We start from the raw sequence: 27,250 nt of genomic DNA, 5'->3' as shown, positions 1-27,250 counted from the left end.
CCTCATTACTGGTGTCATCATTCCGTCCCCGCAACCCTCAGCCATCTTCATCACCCTCCAATCCGAATAGCAAATCATCATCTTTTGAAGTATTATTCTTAGAATTTAGTTTTTCCTAGCAGTTATATTTCTTAATCCGGCATTCAATATCGCTTTCAATATTTTTTATCTTTGATAGGCCAGTAGGTTTTCACTTTGTTTATTCTCGATCTCGAAATTTGTTGGATTTCAAGTTAACAGTTAGCTGCTAATGTTTTTGGTGATTTCAACTTATTTGCAAAACGGGTGATTTGAAATTAATTGTTTCGGAGTTCACGTTAACGTTAATGTTTTCTTGGTTTTGAAATTATTTGATTTTGTGTTTATTTAACAAGATGGTCGTTAGGGCAAAGTTGCATTTCTCACTTTAAGTTCTTACACATAAGATACATGTAGCTTACTTTCCATTAACTTTGCTTTAAAGTAAAAAAAGCCCAATAAAATTATTAAATTATTAATCGACATTCTTGAAATATTAATTGAAAGTTTTTATGTTTTTTTGTCTTTTGTGAACCATGAGGCATTTGAAACTCACGGTCATGGTACCAGTGCAATGCATGGTGGTATATCAAGTTCTCAAGAATTTCAGTTTACGAATGAACAAGGTACTTATTATATTACTATTTGTCATGTAGGAAAAAAACATGGTATAGAAACTAGATGGCTGGAAATGTTTTTTTTGATACCCACCTCACCGAAGAATGCAAAAACAAGATTCTAGGCAGAAGATCTTGACATTAATGAGTGGGAAGGGTTCAAGTTTTGTATAGAACAATCAAAACAAACATATATAAGTTGTCTTTATCACTCACATATAATTTTTGTATCAAACTATCAACTTTTAGTTCAATAACGATAACCATGTTTTGATGAATTGTAGGCATAGTATATGAGGTGTATGATTGAGTGGTACGTTCTGACCGTAGTTAGCGTCCAACGGAGGATCCTGTTGTGTGGGCAAAGGTACATGCATTAGGAGGTTGTAGAGATCGGATATTCAGGGTAAGATCTTTAGATCCTATTTCGTGGCCACAGAACACTAGCTATATCTTGTGGATCTAGACCATATTATGATGTTTGAACTTTGAAGGTCGTAAGAAGAGGTATTATTATTAATAATAATAATAATAATAATAATAATAATAATAAGTGCATATGTTTTAACAAATTTTTAGGTTCACTAATGAAATATGATTATTAATCATATAGTGCTTGTTTATTAATTATTATATATGTTTTGTCACACCCCAACCTAAAGCGTAAATGTCGGGGCGTGATCCGATTGCTCACAGCTCGAAGATACTATCATCAATATAAATGACAATATCTAATTAATTATTTTATTCAAAAAATACAAACAATATCCAAATACAACAAAACAATTCAAGTAAATAAATAAAATAAGTTTAAATTCATGTTTGTCTTCATTAAAACCCAAAGGTCTTTCTAAATGTCCATACTTCAACTTCAAGCAACCTACATATGCGTAGAAAACAGAGTTTGTTAACATAAAGTTGAGTGAGAATATCACCAGTTTTGCATGTCAATATAAATAAGCATAACGTAGTAAGTGAGGTAAATAAATCAAACCATAAACAAGTATGTAGACCGTTGCCAAACGAATTGAGCGTTGGTCAATAGCATTAGCACCCAATACATGGGAATACGCTGGACCCCTCCGAATATACGAATGAATGAATATTAACACAATATACAGAATGAATGAATATTAACACAAGTAAGCATGTAACACGTATATTTGATTAAGTCACTCACAATTAAACGTATGCATTTGTTTCATATATATATATAGTATGAAATACGGATAGGTACGCATATGTCCCCAAAACGTTTAGAAAAGTTGGTAAAATAGGAGAATGATAAACCCACCTTAGATTAATGACAAACGAACATAAATACGAATAAGCGAGCTAACGAATAAGCGAGTCGTCCACTACATGTCAAACGATATAAACAATTCAGAATATGAGACTTTAGGATACGATAATATAAATAAAAACGAACTGTTTCCGCTGGAATCAACCCAAACGGATGTTTAGAATTCAAGTTATGTTTGTTTTAAGATTTAAACGAGCTGGTACTGACCAGAATCCGAACAAGGAGTCGAAAATCGAGTTTTGGTCAATAGCCTTAAAATTACATTACGAAAATAAAAGTCTTCTGGACCGAACGTTGAATCCAACGAGAAGTATGAGAAAACGTTAAGTCAAACTAGTTGACTATTTTGCCCTTTAACGAGTTTTAAACGATTTGACCAGTCAACACCCTTCAACCACCGAAATTGATTGAAGGTTACTGACTAGGGAATGCATATGAATGAATCTCAGTTTACAACTTACCCGGAAAGTGAAAGGATCAAGAGATATAACGAGTCAAAGATCCGCACGCTTGCAAAGTCAAACGAACAAGCTTGTATCTTCAACGAATAAGCAAAAACCGAAGGATTTGACGATGATCAGAGGTAGGTGACGGCTGAGTTTAGTGAGTTAGGGTATGAGGAAGTTTATGGCAGGAGAATTATGAAGCGTTTATATAAATATTATAAAAACGAACCATATTTAATATATTTACTCGTTTAGTAAACCGAATAAGAGTTTAATGACCAAATCGATGAAATAAACCAAAAGATTTCATGCTTGATCAGTAATCTAAGGGTATGGACTTGTATTTTAGTTAATATCCTTTTCTTGGACCTTAGTTCACTCGATTTATGCCTAAGATAAGCAATTTACATACTAAAAACGAACTAGGAAACGAAATAACTTAAACGATCTGTGCAGAGGCACCATAGCGCCGCGTGGTGGGCCTAGGCCACCCCAACATGTGATGCTCCGGCCAAAATGAGAGGGAATTTCATTTTGTACTTGTTTAGTCCTTGTAGTTTGTTATTTGGTCAATATTTGAACATTTTAGGAAATAAATAGAAAATGAACAATATATAAAGGATAAAGAAACTTAATTACTTATAAACATTTGATTTTCAATAATAAGGATCTAAAAATGTTTCGGGTTAGGTTAAACGTATACGAATACGGGTTTGGAAAATCCGAAATGCTACAGTCTCTCCTACTTTAGGGAAGTTCGTCCCGAAATTAAGGAAGACCAAAACATCATCGTTTTGAAAGCAATTTAAACTTTTAAGGAAAATATCATAACATAGAACTTCTAATAACCGAAGCAACGTTTCAAATGACAATCCGATAAGGGCACTTATATATAGGATGTACCGGCGGCATATCCACCATGTCCTTATCATTTCATCATTCGTACCGTTACCCAAGCTACCTTAGGTTCTAAATCATGACACACAATTGTACGTATTATGGTTTCCATGCAAGGACTTTGGTAATTACGTGTCGACCCATAATTACTTAGATCATCGGATGGTCTGCAAAACTCGTTCCATATTGTGGGTTATAAAACATTTAAACCCATCATTTTGAAAGAAACAAACTTTTGATAACTTTACATATAGATTCAAGAGATTATAAATGTTCAAGTTTGATTAATAAAACCAGGTGATTTCTATTATATCTTTTGATTAGGAAAGTTATAAATTTTGGAGATTGAAATGGATTTCGAGAAGCAGACATTTGAAATGCATTATGATGATCGAGAATAAGCTAAGAGTGGAATATTATATGAAGTTAGCCTTGATAGATAAAGGAACTTGATTTATGAGATGGTATGCGCAAAAGTTTAATTTATAACAAATCTTAAAATAGTTAATAACATGTAGAATCCTTAAATGTCATATTCATTAGGAAAGAAATTCTTAAGATCGAGAGTATAAATTTAAACGAAGATTTTGGTGAGCCGAGTTTAGTTAGTTAAGAACTTATGAGATTTAAAGAAAAGTTAATATAAAGTTTATAGCCTTTCAAGTTGTGATTTTGAGATGGGATTAATTCGATTTTATAATAAAATATCATAATAATTAGTAAACAATAATTTAAATATGAATGAAAATGCAAAAATGTATGTATTCAAATAAATCATTAATAGATTAAATTGGGAAACGGATATTCCCGAATCACCGAGATAGTCCTATTCCAATTAAATCTTTAAAAATTAGATAAAATATAAAGTAGTTAATTGAAGATATTAAATAGATTAAATTGGAAATTTGTGGATTTTTGTTTTTTCACAAAATCGTTATGAACATTAGGAAATATGTAAATTGAATTATTAATAATGGAAATTCAAGTAAATAACAAATTTTAAATTAATTGTGATACCAAAAATAAAATGTGAAGTGTATAATAAAATAAGATAAATGCGAGGCTAGGAATGCATGAACCACCATGACTATTCTAACAACTACGAATTTATCATTTAAAACGTTCAAGATTTTCAAGGTGTATCAAAAATCAAAGTAGGAGGTTGAAATATTTACGAACCAACGTTTAGTTTTAAATAATGAACTTAATTAATAAATAAAGTGAGTGATGGGTTTTAATGAAGATTTATCAAAAAGCCAATTTTAATGGTAAAAGATTAATTAATGGAAGATTTAATTTAATAATGAAAATTAAATTTGAATTATGAAAAATTTAGTTTAATATCAATAAAATTTACAATATTTGAATGTTAATAATAAGGATTTATAAAATAGAAAGTAAGTTGTGAAAAACATGAGGAAAAAAAAGAGGTAATAAAATATTTATGGTTTAAAGTTGAGGGTAATGATTGAAATACACTTGATAATTTATAGTTTGAGAATATGGAAATAAATGAGAAAAGATGACTTAAATAATATTTTAACGGATATGAGTTAGTATAAGATTTCCTGTTCGAGGTATTTTAGTTTTGTCGAGATTGGCGGTGGTTTGGTTAACGGAATACAGCAGCAACTCCTTGTCGATTCTAGTAGTTGAACGGCAATCACGAGAAGCAGGTTAACGACATTGATTATGATGATAGATTCTTAGGGTAGACATTATATGAGGACCAACAACGTTGTATAAGATGATGGGTACGTTGTGGGAATTGATTTGATATGAGATAATAAAGATGCGTATTTAATTAAATTGTGCTAGTGAAGACTCGAGGACAAGTCGAGATCTAAAATAATGTATATAAGTTTGAGGTATTTAAGAAAATAAATAATGTTTATAAAATTTTTCAATAATAAAATAACAAAACATATCAAACGTGTTACCTCCCAAGAGCTTTCCATGGCAATATGAATGGCCCAACTAAATAAGCAACATAAAGTTTGGGATTTGGCCTCCCATGAGCATTCTATGGCAATTTGTTGCCCAATTCAAATGACGAGTAATAAACAATTGAGTTGGTGTAACACCCGTTAATTCCGAATTCAAGGGTTAAAGAGTGTAGAGTATGTATAATTCTCGGGATTTATCCGACGTTTCTCGGAAGCCTTTATGTCACCCCGGTACGTTAAAGAACCTAACCATTCTTCCATTTTGCCTTACACTTGAATCTAGAAGGACTAGAGTGTAATATCTTATATTATAACAAAAAAAACATAAAACCCTAAACATAAAACCCTAAATCTAAAACCCTGCAGCGATCGGCCAAGAGGCAGCCCCCCCCCCCCCTTCATTGCTTCGACTTTTTGATCGATTCCAAGTTCCTAGAGGTAGTTCAAGGTATGTACTACAATCTCCTACACTCTTTTTGCTCACCCCTAATCGTTTTGATGCTCAATTTTGCCGAAACTTTTCGTTTGGCAGATTTCGGCTAGAGTGCAATTGACCCACTTTCTGTGGATAAAAATTAGAGTTTCCGGTGTAGAAAGATCCCCAGGTATGGCATTTACATCATATTAAAATTTTGTGGTCATTGGAGGTGTTTAGGTCGGTCAATCGATTTTACTTCGATAACTAGGGTTTATTGGGTGTAGAATTGCAAATTGTTGAGTTTGACGCGTTAGTTGATCGGGTGACCTACCGATTTAGTTTGTGCGCCCTAGGAGGGTTTAAGGGCTGTGGAAAAATTATTTTTTTGGTGCTCGGGGCTGTCGTGGTTAGTGCTTCGTCAATCGAGTCGGCGGTGCGCGATTTTTCGTTTAAATGTTAAAGTAAGTGTTGTAAAAAGGAACCGTCAACCCTATCAACTCGGGTGACATAATTATGATGAATTAAAAGAGTTAAGATGGAATTTGGTCCATTCGGGGCTGATTCGTTTAACAAATGGTTTTAAGGCTTATTACACGCGCATTCGACCCGATTTGACTATCCTTGGGCCTTGGGCCAAGTTGTTGGGCCTTGGGCCAGGTGTTGGGCCTTGGGCCAAGTGTGGGGCCTTGGGCAAGGTATTGGGCCTTAGGCCAAGTTGTTGGGCCCTGGGCCAAAGTGTTGGGTTTGTACGGCCCATTAGGCTAGGGTGTTCCTACAGTCTAGTTTAGTAACGCGTTATGTATAATTTACAGGCCCTTACTTGTGATTATGCCCTTAGGAACTTCCTAGCTCGTTGCAAGTATTCGATCGATCTCAGGTGAGTTCATGATGCCCTTTTTAATCATTTTACTTTTGGGCTAGCATGCGCACCTAAATGTTTTCTTACTTGATGAAATGTTTTAAAATGATTTTATATAGGCTTGCTACTATATGGTAAGCCTTGGGATGTTAAATATATATATATATATATATATATATATATATATATATATGTATATACATTATTTTCTGGCCTCTATTTGGCGATGTTGTAGTCGTTTTGACTACTGATGTTGTGTATGCCTACTTCGTGTTTGCATGCACTGATGTTACGTGTTTGGGTTGTACGTTTGCTCGACCCTGATGTTATACGTGGATGTTATATATATATACTGATATGTATATAGGGATGTTATTGAATGGATGTTTACATATATATTTGTATATGTATGTATGAGGATGTTTAAGTTCGGTAATGATGATTAGATGGATGTACCCTTTTACTTTTAGAAAACCTTTGGTATGACTATCATGATTTTTACTACTGATATCTTTTACTTAAAACTTGAACTCACTCAGCTCAAGCTGACTTTGTGTGTATGTTAGTGTAAGTTTCAGGATTTGGAAGAGGATGCCTTATCGCTTAGACGTGCACGGAGCTACTTGGATGGTGAAGGGCATATTGGAAGGAAGAATTGTTATGAATATTTATTTCAAGGAAACTTATAAAAGTTATACTTACTTTGGATTTTGGGCAAAATTCCCGGGTTTCAGGAACTTATTTCATTTTTCATATTTTCCGCAAAATTGATACTCTGACACGTTAATGGAAGAAACGGTTTTTAAGTTTATTTAATTTTACGGTTGTTTTGAATGATTACCAACTGTGGGGTTCCCGGGGTTCGGGGCCTTACAGTTGGTCAGCCCATGAGCATGTACATCGCGTTTAACCGATCCAACTAATTAACGAATTATTAAATCAATGGAGTTGGTCGGACCATGAGCGTTACATGACATTTAACCGACCCAACTAAATATTGAACCAATGAATCAAATATTTTAAAAACAATTAAAAACACAATTTTTGGAGTGTAACCGTTTAGCCGGTTACGTTTACCACGCAACCGTTTAGCCGGTTACGGGTACCACTTAAAGTTATGGTTGTAAGACAATTGTCACACCCCCATGCTTCAATGTGAAGGAGCAAAAACAAAACACGGGAATTCTTAGGGAATTTCCCACAATAAAAGGCAATCTACAAAAAATAAGAGGATTTAAAAATATTTTGAAAGTGAGGCGTAACCTCGGAATTCGTGGGTGTGTGCAATAAATAAAAAAGATACAATACAATAAAATATTTAATCTAATTAAGCTGTAAACAATTTAAATAGCACATAAAGCAGTTTAGATAAGCACGTATAGGGTCCTAACATATGACTAGGTCAATTTCTAACGACCTATCTTATAACCTTCGGCTCTGATACCAATCTGTCACACCCCAACCTAAGACGGAAATGCCGGGGCGTGATCCGATTACTCACAGCTCGAAGATACTATCATCAATATAAATGAGAATATCTAATTAATTATTTTATTCAAAGACTACAAACAATATCTAAATGTCCATACTTCAACTTCAAGCAACCTACATACGCGTAGAAAACAAAGTTTATCAACATAAAGTTGAGTGCGGATATCACTAGTTTTGCATGTCAATACAAATAAGCATAACGTAGTAAGTGCGGTAAATTAATCAAACCATACACAAGTATGTAGACCGTTGCCAAGCAAATCGGGCGTTGGTCAATAGCATGAGCACCCAATACATGGGAATACGTTGAACCCCTCCGAATATACGAATGAATGAATATTAACAAAATTAAGCATGTAACACTTATATTTGATTAAGTCACCCACAATTACATGTATGCATTTGTTTGGGATATATATATATATATATATATATATATATGTTTTGGTGCATTTCAGAAGTTTTTTTAGAACGAGAAGCGCGAGAAGTCATTATAACCAATTATAATTTTTCTTTTAATTTTGTTTTTAATTTATGTAAAAGGGTATATTTGTAATCCATACAAATTTATGAATTTGGTAAGTAATTAATTATTGGAGGTTTTTTTTTAACATTTGAACAATGTTATCATCATCCATCATGGTTCTCAATCCCTAATTTCAAGCACAACTACCGACACCCTTTTCACAGCCCCTTCAACACGCAAACCATATATTGAAATTTTTTTGTATTTTATCAAAAAAATGGCGTATTTGATGAAACTCACCATCCTTAATTTGGTAATCCCTAGTTTTCACAGCATGACTATTCAACGAATCAAACTCACCAATGGAGTATCAATTTTTAGCAGGTAATCCTGATCACTTTTTTATATTTTGTTCCTTACTTTGATTATAACAATTTGTATATTAATTGCATTATCTATATGTTGATTATTATACAGTGTTATCAATTGTTATTCGTTTAATATCAATTCTATTAATTTTCATATTGATCTCTATTGAAATCCTTTTAGTTAACTATTAGAGTATGTGGTAGATTTACTTTTTTTTTTTGTAATTAAAAGAATAAATTCAGTATCTTTTTAGACTTTTTTATAATTAAAAGATCAAATTCATTAGCTTTTTAGATAATCGCTCCAATATGAATCATTTTGATTAAATTCTCATTTTATTAGGTTAATATTCCATCAGGGTTTGTTGTATTCAGTTTTAACATGTAAGTAGTTTCTTTGGTGTTATGTTTATAATGCAACTAGATGTGTAGGTAATTATGTTATTTGAGGCACACGCCCTTTTTCTTTAATATGTGTAGTCTTATTTTACAATCTGTACAAGCTTTTATTGATGTTGATAATCATCTTGTAATGTATGTAGGTAGTTTTAATGTTATTTATCATTTATATTTCTTTACTTTATGCTATCTACAAAAAACATATCAATCACCCGAGTAAACGTGTATGATTTTGTGATAATTGTAGGAAGTTTGCATAGAATTTAACCTTATTACATCACATATTATGTCTTGCATATTTTCGAGGTGTAATATCTTAATAAACATGATGTTTGGTCCTAATTGTATATATGCTTTCAAATGACAATATATACAAATTATTACATGTCAAGCTAAGCTACTGTTAGTTAGAGACCCGTTTGCCAGCTGAACTTTATGCTTCTTATTATGTATACACAGTAACAATTTTTAAATAGGTTCAGAAAGAGATTTCTAAAGGCCTTTATCACCGTGCTCGTGATCGACTCGAGCCAGACTACTGATTAAATATTCAATTATCAGTCACCAAGATAAAAATAATGGTTTAGTTGGCGACTTTAAGGTTAATCTTTTACCATGTACCAACATTATTAAGCTATTTTTAATTTAAAGTTATGTTATAAAATACTCACCCTTTTAATGTATGATGCAGGTTTCCTATAACAGCAAGTCACCCATAATTCAAGATTTAATATGATACAAACAACCACAAACTATCACACTAACTGTACCCAAAGGAAAAAGAAATTAGGGTTCTGGTTCACGCAAGAGTAGGCAGGACCTAAGGAGAAAGCGAAGAAGAAAATCAAGAAACCGAAAGAGAAAGTGTACCATATGTAATAAATGTCTATGATCATGATTCCCATAACTATGAGAAAATTCAAAAAAAAAGGAGCGAAAGCGAAAAGAAAAGAGAGCAAAGGAGAAACAAATCATAGAATTCAATGAAAACGACGAAAACAGAGAATCATGTGAAAGTGATGAAACCATGATTCTGGTGAAAGCATAGAATCCAATTTGAGTTCCGGTTTATAAATATGTGTTGCTTTATTTATATTATGTTCAAAATAGTTACATTATGTTTTTAACAATTGTTCTATGTAGTAAATAGTGGGTTTCATAATAGAATCATCCATATACTAGCCTTAAACATTTCTGCACAATAATAATTCATATTTATGTTTTTTGAAAAAAAATTGTTTATGCCCATGCATGTTTGTATGTTGGTAGGTACGCATGTATGTGTGTATGTGGGTACGTATAATAAGTTGTTTATGCATCGCAAGTATATATGTAGGTTCACATTTATTGTGTAGGTAGGAGGTAAATATGTACACGTGTAGGTATGTATATAAATATGTTTGTACGTAGGTACTACATATGTATGTAGTATGTATGTTAGTGTGTATATACGTTCAACAATATGTATATGGGTACGTATAACAAATTTGCGTAAGCCTCGTATGTAAGTAGGTACATACGTATGTGTGTAGGTATGTATATCATTATGTATATACATATTTATTAATGTAATCTGGTACGTATGTATGTACGTACGCTTGTGTGTATGTAAGTGTAACACTATATGTGCATGTATGTACGTAGAACAAATTGTTAATGTCTTTCATGTATGTAGGTACGCATTTATTTGTGTAGGTAGCTAGGTACATATATACATGTGTTGATACATATATCAATGTGTGTTTACATAGGCATGTATGTATGTAGGTACGTATAAAAAATTTCTTATGCGTTGTATATAAGTAGGTACGCACGTATGTGTAAACTGGTGCGCATGTATGTACGTATGGTACTTATGTAGTTGTTTATACGTACATATCTAGCAGCATATATACTTATGTAGTTGTTTATACGTACATATCTAGCAGCATATGTTTGTACTTGAATTACTTTATAATAGGTTCATTATGAATACATAATAAAAAGGCTACACTCTTTAAGTAATCAACATGTTTTTTTTACCAGTTTTGCTATTGCACTATTGCATATAATGAGACACTCATAATCTCTTTCCTTTTCTGCTTTCGACCTACGCTTCTTTCTTGGGGTATCAACACTATCTAACACGTTACATATCAATTGAAACATTATTTAGATTAAAACAAACCAAAAAGTAGTGATCAACTGACATAATCGAGTAGAAAACCATATCAAATGGTGTCAATATCATTTTGATCATATCCTTATTCAATGCGCAAGGAAGATTCTGTTCTAACATCGTCATGCCTTTTTGTATTGGTAGTCTCTAAATGCTAAATGTGTTTCACCATGTTAAAAAAAAGTGTTTCAGAAACAAGCCAAGTTAACAGAGTTGGTACAACAACAAAACTACAGACACCTAAAGTGTATCAACATATGTGGTGTAGGTACTTATATATGTACATAATGTGTAGTGTAGGTACTTATGTATGTGTTTATACATGCAAACATATGTAACTACCCATGTATGTACCTACACAATACACACAATATGTATCTATGTAATGCAAGTACTTATGTATGTGTTTATACATACATATGAAGCTACTTATGTCCCTACACGTACACATTACAACGTCCATCAACATAAATTGCCACAGCAGAATACCAAAACAGATTACGCACATATCCTACAACAATATATATACATAGTGATTCCTAATAATTCAATAACATCATTACATGATATTTCACTATCAAAAAAATACAGCCTGAAACAGCTCCATATTATAAACCCTCACCTTTGTCATATCCTACACTGTACTCATCTTCACATACCACCCCCACCCCCCTCAAGGAAAAAAAAACACACACACACACACATCAAACCATACAACTTAATAACTTACATATAAATACTATATGTACTTATAAACCTACACATCTATATTTAATATCGAATTAGAAACATGACCTCTTCTAATTTTAGTTCATTTTAACAGTACATACAATATGTTCTTACTAACCTACACATCATAATTTAACATCTCTACATTGTATAAGTTAGATACCAAGCACGTGACTTACCAGCACGATGGTTCCAAGAAAAAAATGACATGGTGACGAACAACTCCTTTTTGTCTCTGCATCACTTAATACTACTGACAAACATGTAACCATACTGGGTTCATCTTCTTGCATGGCTGAAAGCTTTCAAAAGGCCCACGCACCCCAAACCATCCTTCCTTTGTCGAAAAGGTGATTTCCCTTCATTCATATTGAGCTTACAATGTTTTTATTAATCAATAGTTAAGATAAAAAAAATTAGCATACATGGACATGGCCTCCTACGATCTAACATTTTTGAAATAATGATCTAATTTTTATGGGTTCAATAAATACACCAATACCTAATAATCAATTATTAATAACTACACGATTTAACAAGATCTAAACACTTGGACTAACGATCAGTTAATACTAACTTCACCATACAATGAGATGTATAAAGTATTAAAATACACATAGACTTGACATCCTACGGATACTGGATACTGTATTATCAAATACTGACCTTACACAGCATACGTTGTTCTTCAAGAAGTAAACATCCACAACTTATATTACTAACAAAATAAAACAATTGCATGTATTCAATCTTACTAAAAAACATATTTACATAATGTCAGGAATCTTTTTCGCTTTATATTTTAACAAGATTAACTCTCCATTGAAAAAAACCTAAAATTAACAAAAATAATTAGGTGTGTCTGATGAATTACAGTTAAACAAAATCATTGTGTATGCATCAGATTGTTTATATGTCACTTTAACTGAAACAAACACCACATATTATTCAACATACCTTATTCTTTCCCTAGAGTTCGGTCACTGTAGGAGGAAAAAAAACCCAATTATGCTTCAAAACATCCCAAGTAACAACAACGAGGAATAATTGCTTCTTATACACAAGAAAATAGAATCACCCTAATTAAAACTGTCGATTTTGTGTATCAATTTCGTATGTAGGGTTGGATTTCGTGCTATGAGTAATGACGAGCGGTTAGGGAGTGAAACAAGGAATTGCAGACGTTACCTTTTGTTTGGCTGCAACATTTTGACGATCGTGACCTTTTAAACATAAAACATCATATCAAATATTCATCATAATTACAAAAATGCCATCTTGTAATTTAAGCCTTTGATTTGTATAATGAATGACTGAGATTCACTTCTCGCACTTCTCGCTCTAATATCACTTATCGCATGAACCATCCCCATATATATATATATATATAGTATGAAATACAGATAGGTACGCATGTCCCCAAAAGGTTTAGAAAGGTTGGTAAAACAGGGGAATGGTAAACTCACCTTAGATCAATGACAAACGAATATAAATACGAATAAGCGAGTTGTCCACTACATGTAAAATGATATAATAATTCATAATCTAAGACTTTAGGATATGATAATATAAATAAAAGCGAACTCATTGCCGCTGGAATCAACCCAAACGGATGTTTAGAATTAAAGTTATGTTTGTTTTAAGATTTAAACGAGCTGGTACTGACCAGAATCAGCGAATCGAAAGTCGGGTTTTGGTCAGTAGCCTTAAAATTACGTTACGAGAATGAAAGTCTTAGGGACCGAATGTTGAATCCGACCAGAAGTATGAGAAAACGTTAAGTCAAACTAGTTGACTATTTTGCTCTTTAACGAGTTTTAAACGATTTGACCAGTCAACACCCTTCAACCACCAAAATTGATTGAAGGTTATTTACTAGGGAATGTATATGAATGAAATCTCAGTATACAACTAACCCGGAAAGTGAATGGATCAAGAGATATATGAATGAAATCTCAAACGAACAAGCTTGTATCTTCAACGAATAAGCAAAAACCGAAGATTTTAATGATGATAAGAGGTAGGTGACGGCTGGGATTAGTGAGTTAGGGTATGAGGAAGTTTGTGGCAGGAGAATTATGATGCGTTTATATAGAGATTATAAAAACGAACCATATTTAGTATATTTACTCGTTTAGGAAACCGAATTAGAGTTTAATGACCAAATCGATGAAATAAACCAAAAGATTTTGTGATTGATCAGTAATCTAAGGGTATGGACTTGTATTTTAGTTAATATCCTTTACTTGGACCTTAATTCACTCGATTTATGCTTAAAATAAGCGATTTACATGCTAAAAACGAACTAGGAAACGAAATAATTTAAACGATCTGTGCAGAGGCACCATAGCACCACGTGGTGGGCCTAGGCCACCCCCAACACGTTATGCTCCGGCCAAAAAGAGAGGGAATTTTATTTTGTACATGTTTAGTCCATGTAGTTTGTTATTTGGTCAATATGTGAACATTTTAGGAAATAAATAGAAAATAAACAATATGTAAAGGATAAAGGGCTTAAAGTGAACATTATAAACTTAATTACTTATAAACATTTGATTTTCAATAATAATAAGGATCTAAAAATGTTTCGGGTCGGGATAAACATACACGAATACGAGTTTTGAAAATCTAAAATGTTACATGTTTAATTTCATTATGCAACTTTCGTAAGCATGCTTCTCAGGTTAATTTCATCTAGCAACTTTATAATTCGAGTATTTAGGGTATTAGATTCATATTAACAGTTTAATTTTATGGATGGAAGCTATGTTAGAGGCTGCTTAATGAATTAGGTTTTTTTATTATGTGTATAGGAGCTATGTTTTAACTTTGTATGTCAAATGGTTACTTTGTAACTAATAAGTTCATGATAAGAAAATGCTACAAGTTAATAAACATTAGGAAAAAACATTAGACAAAAGATGAAGTCATGTTAGAACCTCAGTTTTGCACTATGATACTTTGATTGGCACTAAATTCTAAATATGGCTCTATCTTTCAAACAATATGACTCATTGACTTGTATTGATAAAAGGATAAGGTTAAAATGCAAAGTACAACCAAAATGAGAATGATGAGAAGGAATCTAATTATTGATCTTATATTTGGATGGTGAAGATTAATTTAAGACAAAATCAATGTTTTAAAAATCGGTATTTTATTCATATCGGATTCAACTGAAAAATGGTATAATCGGTTGAACTGAGTTATGCCTGGAGGTTCAACTGGGTTGTATAGTTTACCTTATAGTTTCATATTAATGCTAACTTTAGCTAAAAAAAATACATGATCATATATAAAATATCATTCAAAAGTTAATCCATATTCAAAACACAATACCAAAGCACTTGATTGTTAAATAAAGCAATTGATTTTCTTCTTTCATAATCCTAATCGAAATACTGATGGCTTTATAAATAGCCTTACATTGACCCATGGAAACAATAAACTAACTGACCCACTAACCTACTTAATATGACCTACTGCTAGAATGTGAAATACTTAAAAACAAACAACTACTAATGCATGTGATGATATGAACGTGGAGCACGATTGGAACGATAGAAAAGGCACATAATCGATTCAATAGCTGATTAGAAAGCAACCTTGAGATTGAAGCTTCAATAGCAATTATTAATTCTTATATATAATCGATTCTGCCACTTGCTTGTTCAATCCTTCTTGTATAATCAGTTAGGGTAAAGGGAAACAATGGTGAGATAAACGCCATTCTATAAATGTTATGCTAGGTTAATGTTAATTGTAAAAAAAATGAAGCATAAAAATATGGTGGGCTTAAAACCGGTTTAACGATTTGAACTGGTTTTTATAAAAACCGTCCGGTTTGATGTTCCCTAAAACCGCTCGAATAAACTGGGTATTAAATATCGGGTTGGTGACCGAAATCCGGTTCAACCAATTGAACCGGCCAGTTCAAACTCGTTTTTAAAACATTGGACAGAATTACATATATTGTTTTTTATGTTTGTATCAAATTTTACTCATTATCCTTTATTTTTAAAATTGATCTAGTTTATCCTTTACATTTATAAATCCAACAGTTGTTGGTAGACGCAAAGTAACCGAACTTGACCCACGATGTTGACCATCTCGATTGTCACAACCATCTTGATCCTAATCCTTTAGGTCTTGATCTCCGGTTTCATGGCCTCTTCACGTTCTTGTGAACTCAGCCAACCTTTACCTCGGCTACCGGTCTGATCAGACGATTTGCCTATGTAACTACTTTCCGATCGATTGAAAAGTAATTGATCTTGTGAATCTAAAGCGTGTTCTTTCCATCGTAGACGTTCCTCAAATGTCTTAAGTCTTCAAATAGCATCTTCAAACATCATACTATCGAGATCAACACTTTTCTCTATTAACGCTACGAGTTCGAAGTATTTATCCGGAATTGCATCTGGTAACTTCTTCACTAAGACATCTTGCTCGAATACGTGACCTAGACTCGTTGCCATTAAAACCATACCTGTTATTTTTCCTACAAACTCATCAATAGTCTCGTTTTCCTTCATCTTGAGTTTCTCAAAATCACTTTTCAATTTTAGCAGTTGAGCCTTTTAAACTCAATCGGCCCCAACATACCGTGCTTTCAAAGCTGTCCATATTTCTCTGGCATTCTTGTATTGAGCAATCTGAAAAAGAATATCACCATCCACCACTTGAAACAAAAACGCTCTTGCTGTTTTATTATTCTTCGCATCAATAATCGCACCCTTTTCTAGTTGAAAAACTTCCTATAGCTCTTGATCATCTAAGATCGTTTCCTCTACAATCGTCCATATGATGTAATTTGTTCCATTCAACTTTGGAACCTGGAACGATATCCCCGTTCGCTTTGGGTTGGATTACTGGTCTTTCTTCATCACCTGACATGGACATCGTCGAACCCCTTTCTCCACTTCGTTGGAACAAATACAAACCAAACAATCAGCCTTGAACAACTTTTCAGGACTAAACCCGTTTGCTTGAAAACTAACTTTGAATCAAACCGCCTTGTTTAACCCAAATAAAAACCGAGCAATAACGGCTAATCCATCTTGTTTACCCAAAAAAGAAGAAATATCAAACCCACTTGTTTGTGTTTTTTCTTGAACCGTTTGTAACCAAAAATAAATCAAACTTCCTATTTATTGTTCCTTTTAATCGTAGCACAGGAAAGAAAAGAAACTCCCCCTGTTCACTTTTATGATAAACCCTTAAATTACTTTAAGAAAACCACCTTGACTTTCGTAACCCTTGGTAATCACAAAATCAAAACTCCAGAAAACTAGGAAACCAACTAATATGCCAATCAACTTTCTGTTCCTCTTCGAATAACTAAGGCTGAGGGGTGTGGGGCTTCAACGGGGGCGCTAGAGCCCCTCCGCTCGCGCCCCCAGGCGCTAGCACCACACCACCGGGGCGCGAGAGGGGCGCTATCGGGGCGCGAGCACGAAAAACAAAGCAGGCGCAAGCCTGTTAGCGGGTGAGGATGGGCGTAAAGAGACATGGGAAAGTGTGATCTAGCCGTTGGACATTTAAAATGAGCTGTTGGGCGCTTATTTAATAAAAAAAAAAAGTTTTTTCTTCCTATATATAACCCATTTCACATAAAACAATTACCACAACTTCAAAAAAAAAACCCAAAAATCAACCCATCTTCCAAACTTTTTTTTAAAAAAATCCGAAAGATGTTGATCGAAGAAGACCAAGCCGAAGAATAAGAATAATGTTTTTTTTAGTACTTTTATTTTTATTTTATTTTTAGATATTAATGTGTTTTTTCATTAATGTGTGTTTTTTTTAATAATTTAAGAGTTTTTTTAATAATACGTTTTTTGAATATATTTATAAAAAAATAAAAAAAAATCCGCTGGAGCCCCTGCTGGAGCCCCTCCACACCAGGGCCAGGGGCTCCAACACCCCCCTTATCCAGTTTCTCTCTCTGCCACACGTCATAATAATGTTGGAGCCCCCACTCGCGCCCCCATTAGAGCCCCCCACACCCCTCAGCCTAACAATGAAAAAGAAACCCACTCGATCGGATAACTGAAATGAAAAAAAAAACAACAAAGGTACCAATCAACGTGCTGGTGCTCAAATCAGATCATTCGCGACGGACACTTCTTAGTCAGCTGAACACTCAGTTCAGAAGCCAACTTGTTTCCGAGTTGTCGCCGTACAAACAGCCTACTCGTTGCCTACCGCTGGTAACACTTGCACTCCGATCACCGATTCTCCTTTATATTAATCAGAAAATATTACTTAAAAAAACTGATTACAACTCTCAAACCCTAACTCGGTTTTACTCTTGATGAACCCTAACTTGATTGCATCAACTTCATCATGACAATCCCTAAATTGGTTATCCCTATTTTAATGTTAACTCAACTTAGCTAACAAGAAACCTAATAACCCTTTTTAATTCTTGGTTTAGGCCCTACACTTGGGCCAAACAACAATTGAGCCAATAATGAATCAAATTGGGTAACAACGAAGATGATGTGTCGTACGTAGTTTGAAATAATATCTTGAAACATGTAAATCCTTGAAATGATGGTTCGATGCATATAAATAGGGTTAGTTATTGAGTTTGTTACACACATAAGAAATCTCAATTTAATTCAAAGTTATTAACTTTGTGCAATTCATCCTGTTCTTAGTTTGTTTATCCAATTGCTGTGTTAAATTAGAGATTATGGGCAACAATAGGTATCAGAACATAACGCCAGGGGGATTTACATGGCAAATGGTGTATTGATATATAAAAAATATTAGAGAAACCACCTTATATATTAGAAAGAAACCACCTTATTTATATTACCAGCGCTGATTTAGTTGGTAAGTCGTTGGATTTGTAAATTGAAGGTCACGGGTTTGATTCTGTGTAACAGTGAATTTTATGAATTTTTATTTAAATTCCGCCTTATATCAATTAGGGTTTTATAAAACACAAAGTTACACATTGCCTGCCTCTCTCACTCACTATCCTCTTCATACTTACAGCACACCATTGTGGCTGTTTTTTTTTTCCGACCACCACTGCTGCTTTTCTTTTCCGGCCGACCACACAACACCGTGGCACCGTTGGTCCATTGCCATTCCTCCTTCCTTGCTACTCTTCCCTGAATTTCTCACTGTGAAGGTAAGTTTAGATTCATTTGTTAAATGTTTAATTGTTAAGTTATTTGTTAAATTTTAGTTTTAATTTGTTAGTTTTAGTTTGTTTTAATTTGTTAGTTTGCTAGTTTTTAATTTGTAGTTTGTAATGTTGATTTGTAGGTATCATGAATATCAAAAGATATTTTCAAAGAGAACCATCGAACCTTGGATCATCATCTTCAAGTTAGTAAACCGTCAAAAATAAATTTGGATGATCTTTCATGAGATTCTTCCGAAAGGCAACCAATTTCATCTTATCACCCAAGTTAAAAAGATGAAATTAGACGGACATATATACTTAGAGGTCCGTGTCAACCAACCGGGCATGATTGTCCTCTAACAAATTTTAGCGGTAAATTAAGATGCTTTAATGAGGAATGGTACAATAGTGAATTTAGAAATTGATTGGAATATAGTGTCAAAGCGGATAAAGTGTATATGAACTTGGTCACTAGATTAATAATGTGAAAGAGGATAAGTTGTTTGCCAACTTAAGTGGGTTAGGCGATCTTGCCAAAATGACGGTAAACAAGATTACATGTTGATTATCCGTTGGTCTATCGTTTAATAAAGTTATCATTAGTTTTGCCGGTTGCAACGATAAGTGTTAAAAGATGTTTTTCTTCAATGAAGAGTGTTAAAACGGATTTGCCTAATAGGATGGGTGATGGATGCACGAACGATTCTTATATTTGTTACATTGAAAGGGAATTCCTCCAACAAGTTTCGGTTGAAGATGTAATGGAACGATTTCAAAAGATGAAGACTCGTAGGGAACAACTATAAGTGTTTTTTTAATTCGTAAAGACTATTGTATTTATATTATGTGTTTTTTAGTTTCTAATGACGGTGTATTTTTTATTACTTTTCATACTTTTTATTTAATGAACTTTGCCTGACAATCGAACCGGCCTGAATCTCGAACTGAACCTTGATTTTATGATATGCAAAAGTACGTGTCATAAATAAAACGTCATCTTTTATAAATTATGTGTCTTTTCAGAATCATCAAAAAGTTTTTTATAAAAAAATAAAACACCGGATACAATTATTTGTATCTTTTCAATGTCATCTTAGAGGGGAAGGGGCACTCATGGGTATTACCCATGCATCGGTCAATCCCGTACTGGCATCTCATTTCTACCCTTATGTACCCTCAAACCACAAATTCATCGGCGTCACCTACCACAAGTACCTAGAACTTTTTGTGTTTTTGTTGGTTATAATAATAATAATAATTAATTACTCATTTATTTTTTCCAATTGTCATATATTCTTCATGGCAAAGGTTTGCCATGAATTACAATTTGGTAATCTACCCACATAGGTAGGGGTGGGTTTGCCTTGTGGCTTGGAACCCATAAAGCTTACCCTTGCATGTGTCCCTTCCTCTCTTATAATTTGTAGACCCTGAGCACAGGTAAGACCTAGGGCAGAGTTCAGCATCACAATTCCGGCGATTCTGTAATCTTCAATTTCTTCATAATTGAAGGTAATCAATTCGTATGTAAAGGAGGTGGAAAATCTCTAAATCGCGCCTTCTCTCTTCATTGACTGGATTTAAAGTTGCCAAGCTGTGTAGGGTTCTTGAAAACTTAGAACTTGCATAAGAGTTTCCCACTGTGATTTATTATGGTAATAAATTTACTATCAGCCTATCGAAAAACTTAGCCCATCATAACAGGTTAAAGCATATTGAAATAAGGTACCGTTTTCTAAGAGAGAGTGGATGAGAAGCAAGTGTTGTTGGATTTTGTCGAACACATGAGTAGTTAGCATATGTTCTTACCAGTGGCGGATCTTGAGCATCTAGTATGGATGGGCTAAAAGTCACAACAACCAAAATTCTTTTTCCTACTTCTAAGTTTCGGGTCAGAAATCTGGTTCGGGTCGGGTCAAACAATAATTCTAAATCCTAACCTACTAAATTGAAAGAAATACAAAATGGTGAAATGCTAATTACCGAATCTGGTCTCTGCTTGCTTTTGTTGACTGTTTCGATTAATCGATTTCACTCCCATATGAGTAAGACCGAACCTCAAGCCTCAGCCTAAAACGGCAGTGCCCAATCAATAAATCGATTTCACATCCAAACGATTTCATCAATTCACTTGCTTGTTTCTCAACTTCTGTTTTAACTTATGTGCCAAACCTCATAAGTCAGTAAGTCACACAACGGCCATAGCACAAGGAAACCTCCGTTTATTGTTGTGTTCAACCATTAACCATATGTTAGGGTTGGATTTTGAGCTTAATGTTTATTATTTTTGTTTAAATACATTTGGGCTTGCGGTTGGTCTTATGGAGTCTTATTTCTTAGCCTTCCTTTCTTTATCGTAACGTTTATTTCGTAAACGATTTTTCATCTTCGGCTTTAAACAATCTTTATATCTATAAAAATTCAAGGCTGGCCCTGACACAAATAATATGGATGGGCCGGATTCAAATAACTTGGCTGGGCCGCACTCAATACATATATATATTTTCTTGATTTTTTCTGAAGAATGATACTACCGAGCGAAAACGTGATGGGGCCGCGGCCCAGAGAAAGATCCGCCATTGGTTCTTACCAAGTATCGACCATAGAAAACTTTGGCTACTTCAGATCTCAGTTAGGACTTAGGAGTGACACAATTTGAATCAAGGGAGTGCGATGATGTATGATTCAATCTGTTGCCGATGCGGAAGCTCAAGATGTGCATAGATAGCTACTGAACAAGTCATAGCCACGCTTCTATTGTTCTAGTTGGTAGTCGCTGAATAACCGGTCAAGAGGTTTCCCCTTGTGACCGTTAGTTTGTTCCTCTTTTTTATGTATGTCTTTTTCTATTTAACGCAGTTTAATGTGCAGCTTTCATAAGGGTATGTGAATAACCAATGCTGGGATGTGTTATTCGTACACCCTTAGGTTATCCACACACCCTACAGACGATCGTATAAGGGCTATACTATCGTATGGAATCCTATGTTAAAGGGTGTGTGGATAGGTTAAGGGTGTGTGAATAACCAATGTCTTGTTCATTAATCAAAACATCCTTGAGCTTTCATTCCTTGTTGCAATTTGGCCCTTATCTGTTTCTCTCATACCAACAAAAAGTCCTGATGTTTTAGATCAATATTATAATAATGATATAGCAGTAACTATCCTAATGATTGCTCTTAACAAATCATGACACACAATACTAACAAACTTAGGGTAAATAATAATTAAATAGTGAGGCAAACAGTAAACAATCCTGAAGCCCAGGAAAAACGATCCTATTTACCAAGCACTAACTCACTTCCTCTTTGCATCACACACACCTTATCCAATTCCTATGGTTACAGACAACTTGTTCTTCATCTGCAGATATTTTCCTTCACCTTATCCACACATTGTCTTCTCATTTATCCAACCAACTGAAATGTGAAATCTAATCTTATTGCCAAATCTAGAGTTTAATTAATATAAAGATATTATCAGCCAAATCATCGTTCTACATTGATTGACAAATGGTCAGGAAATCCCAGCTTTCTTCCTTCTTATGTTTCCTTGAAGGCTATCAAATCAATTTATAGGGCTAGCTAGATAAAGATTACGCCCGTCCGAAGCCAAACCGATGATTGCTGGCAAGTAATTCGGACGATTGGGATTCTTTGTTACAGCCAGCTAGAGAAACTATGACATCAAACATCGATTAACGACTCGTTCGAAGAGTTCGAATCAGGCAAATAAAGATTTACCAGACATGATTGAGCCCACAAACTCTAAATTCTTGGAGAAAGATCCAAGCAGTTCAACCAGTTCAGGATCAAAGATTTTATCAAAAATAATTAAGCATTCTCAATCTCGTCTGAATGATCGAAGTGTTTTTACGCTTAAAAGTCTTGATGTTAGATCGATATTATTTTCGTAGCAATTATTAATGTAAGATCGATATTTCATGTGGACATATTATTGATCAGGTATGACTTTTACAATAAATTATTTTCTACGGCTTCTTTGAGGTTGACGTTGCAAAACATTCAAAGAAATATTAGCCACAGTTTCATTTCGTAATCAATATTCTCTAGTAGATTGTTTCGTTGACTTGAGTTCATATAATCTTAAAAAACCAACAACTTGCAACTTTGTACCAAGTTCCCACAATCATGAAATTCATTACCACCCATCTGATCACTTGCTTCATTCTTGTCTTGATCCCATACATAACCTCACTTTCTTTCAATTATTCTTTTGTGAGTCCCCAGAATCAGAGTCAGCTGGAACAACATATTCGATTGGACGGAGCTAACTTCTCCGAGGATGGAATCCAGTTGACCCCGGTTGGTAACCAGAGCCAAATAGCCGGACGAGTGACATACTACAATGAATTTCGCCTTTATGACAGAAATTCTAATGACCAAGCGAGCTTCTCTACCAATTTTACCTTTGTGATTGATTCAAATGGGGATTCGAATTACAGTTATGGCCTCGCATTCTTCCTTGCTGAGAATAATACGCTGCTCAAACCTGAGGGAAACATGGGGCTTCCGATGACTGACTCACAAAGCACGAGGATTAGGTTTGTTGCTGTGGAGTTTGATACTTTCAGGGACAGCTGGGATCCATTTGAGCTTAATGATACTCACATGGGTGATCACGTAGGTATCAGCAAAAGCTCGCTTCAATCTGAAGCGTACAAGAAATGGTTAAGCAATGTAACCGGCGGGGGAGTGTGTCAAGCTTGGATCAGGTATGATTCAGATTCAAAAACATTAAATGTTTCGTTCTGGAATGGTTATCAAAACAATACAGTCGTAACAGATGGATTTAGCCACACAGTTGAACTCAAGAATGAATTGTCTGAAAACGTTATTATTGGGTTTTCAGCAGCTACCGGATTGGCGTTTCAGAAAAATATCTTGAAATCTTGGAGTTTTGAAAGCTCGGGTATAGACCAAACCCCTGATCCAGTGAAAGGGCAAAAGAGCAAGCTGGGACTAAAAGTTGGATTACCGGTTACGGTTTCTTTTCTGGTTTTACTTTCGGTTGTTTTATGGAGATGGAAGAGTGCAAAAGGCAAGGAAGATGATGCTGAAGAACTTGAATTTGAAATTGAGATGAATAAAGATTTTGAAATGGGCAGTGGGCCGAAAAGATTTTCCTACCAAGAATTAGCTCAATCAACCAGTGACTTTGCCTTGAAGGAGAAGCTCGGGGAGGGCGGTTTTGGTGGTGTTTACAGAGGTTTCTTGAAAGAATCAAGAACGTACATTGCGGTAAAAAGGATGTCAAAAACCTCCAAGCAAGGGATCAAGCAGTACGCGTCAGAAGTCAAGATCATTAGCCGACTGAGGCATAAAAACCTGGTGCAACTCATTGGTTGGTGCCATGAGAAACACGAACTTCTACTTGTTTATGAGTATATGGAAAATGGAAGCTTAGATTCACATCTTTTCAAGTATAAGAGCTTGCTGTCATGGGGAACAAGATACAAGATTGCTCATGGGTTGGCTTGCGCTTTATTGTATCTACATGAGGAATGGGAGCAATGTGTTGTACATAGAGATATCAAATCAAGTAATGTGATGTTAGATTCAAATTTCAATGCAAAGCTTGGTGATTTCGGGTTAGCTAAGCTAGTTGACCATGATAAACGATTGCAAACAACCATGTTGGCTGGAACTTTGGGTTACATGGCTCCTGAGTGCATAGTAACCGGTAAGACCAGTAAAGAATCAGATGTGTTTAGTTTTGGAGTTGTTGCATTAGAAATAGCTTGTGGACGGAAACCCATAGATTATGATGTTCAAGACCCCCAAACACGGTTGGTAGAATGGGTTTGGGAGCTGTATGGGACTAGGAAACTTTTAGACGCAGTCGATCCACGTCTAGGATCGGATTTTAAGGAAGAGGAAATCAAACAGTTCATGATCATTGGGTTATGGTGTGCGCATCCTGATTCAAATAGTCGGCCATCAATGAGACAAGTGATTCAAGTATTGGACTCTGAATCTTCCCTTCCTATACTCCCCTCAAATATTCCTGTGGCGTCTTATTCGATGCGTTCCATGTCTTCGCCATTTAGCGTTGCCCAAAACCAATCAGTACGTACCATCTCTAACACAGATTCATCGAAGCAAACGACATCATCAACAACTTCTTCTTGTTCTCCATCTGTATCACTATTGCATTCCACCTAAATAGATTGGGAACCGTAGAACAACTTCATTAACCGGAGCCTTCAATTGTATTTTATATTGATTGTTCCAAAACCATCACAACAGAATTACTGATCGCCTTGATTGATCCGTAGAATCATGTTAAATCTTGTTTTTCTAATTGTTTTCTTCTGTAGTTATATTCAAGCATTAAATTGTAATGTGATTATGTGATTTCTAATCTTACATGTGTTGGCGTGATTTTACCCAAAACAAAATTAATGGAGAGCTATAATATTCGATGGGCAGTTGACAGTACCAGCAAATAAGGGGGGAAAAAATTCTTATTATTGGTGTCAAACTAAAATGTCGACAAAATGTCGTTATATTGAATCACTTGGTGATGACAACGTGCCTTTGTAATACGTCAAAAAGTATTAAATGTTCTTGTTTGAATTTATATATTTAATTAAGAAAGTATCCAATTATAATAAAGAGACAGGTAAGCGGACAACAAGCTGCGTCCTCGTCCCCTTTTGAGTGACAAAACCATTTCTATTGAAAAAAAATCTATGGTTCGTTGGTGTTGATGAGGCACTGTACATGATCAACTGAACTCTTTTCAAAAACACAACTTTGAGGTAAGGGACTCAAATATATCAAAAGCAAAGAGAATAAATACATTACAAGATTTGACTTGTGAAAATATATAAATAATCAATCAAAGTTAATATATAACAAGAATTTAGAACCCGTGGGTTGCGCTGGGCTGTGATTATATGGTTGTGTAGATGCATTAGATCATAGTTATATTATGCTCGGTTTGACTATATAGTTGTGTAGATGCATTAGATCGTAGACTCGTAGTTTGTTATATTAGAGTAAAATACGTTAAGTGTTGGTGAACATATGGCACGTGAATCCTTGTATACACAAACAACACAAACATGATTTCTTTGGTTCTGTCTCTTACAAACCATACACACACAGACACTATTTCTCTTCCTTTTGTTACCAGACTCACCACAATACCACCACAACGACGCCCTACCATCACCACCATCGCCGGTATACCACTATAACACCATCTAACAGCCCGTCGTTACCATCTACACACCAAACACCATTTCTCTTCCTTTTACCACCACTAGCGGTAAATCATCTAGCAACCACCACAACCTAACCGCCTCCGTTACCATCTAGACACCACCACTTCAACAATAGCACCTAATCGTTTCAAATACCCCGGGAAACCCAAATCTCTCTCGATTGCAGATTTATGAACACCCGTTACAGATCTATCGAAACCCAGAATTTCGTTTCCGAGATTTTTAACCCTATCTGTTCGTCGAACGACAAAGGATCATCTAGGGTCCCGATCTTTTTCCGGTGACTGAAAGATGTTAGATCCCGTTCAGATCGTCGGTCTTCCAACTCAACAATCCGGAAAGACTTCTTTAAAACCATCGTTTTTGTTCAACAATTTAAGGATCCGGTGATGTAAAATGGAAGTAAAGAAATTGTTTAAAGAGGGAGAGAGAGTGTGACGGTTGAATAAAGTGAAGGAGATATAAAGATAGGAGATGAATGATTTTGATCAGTGGCTAGATAACTGTAACACGGGTGTCTGGATACATGTATACTCAGCAAACATAAAAGGTACACGTGTGTGGATGCGTGTACATCCAATAACATGAATTCATGAAAAGTGTAACATAAATGAACAACTACTAAGGCTTATTGTATTACCCTCACCAGTGGGTCGTGGGACAGCGAAAACAAGTTAGCGTTTTACGTTCAAAATTAATTACTGCCCCCAATCTAAAAAACATTATATATATAGATATA

The 27,250-nt window shown here is 34.6% G+C and overlaps 1 pseudogene; it reads left to right on the top strand.

The window, feature by feature from the left end:
* Positions 1-23,228: 23,228 nt before the first annotated feature.
* LOC143624592 (L-type lectin-domain containing receptor kinase IX.1 pseudogene) lies at positions 23,229-25,536 on the top strand (annotated as a pseudogene).
* Positions 25,537-27,250: the final 1,714 nt, after the last annotated feature.

The sequence above is a fragment of the Bidens hawaiensis genome, unplaced genomic scaffold (assembly GCF_021521415.1).
Source record: "Bidens hawaiensis isolate Kalapana, Puna unplaced genomic scaffold, B.hawaiensis_p1.1 tig00003902_1, whole genome shotgun sequence".
NCBI classification, from domain to species: Eukaryota; Viridiplantae; Streptophyta; class Magnoliopsida; order Asterales; family Asteraceae; genus Bidens; species Bidens hawaiensis.
Note: the sequence above shows the minus strand (reverse complement) of the source record. Positions and strands in the feature narration are given on the sequence as shown.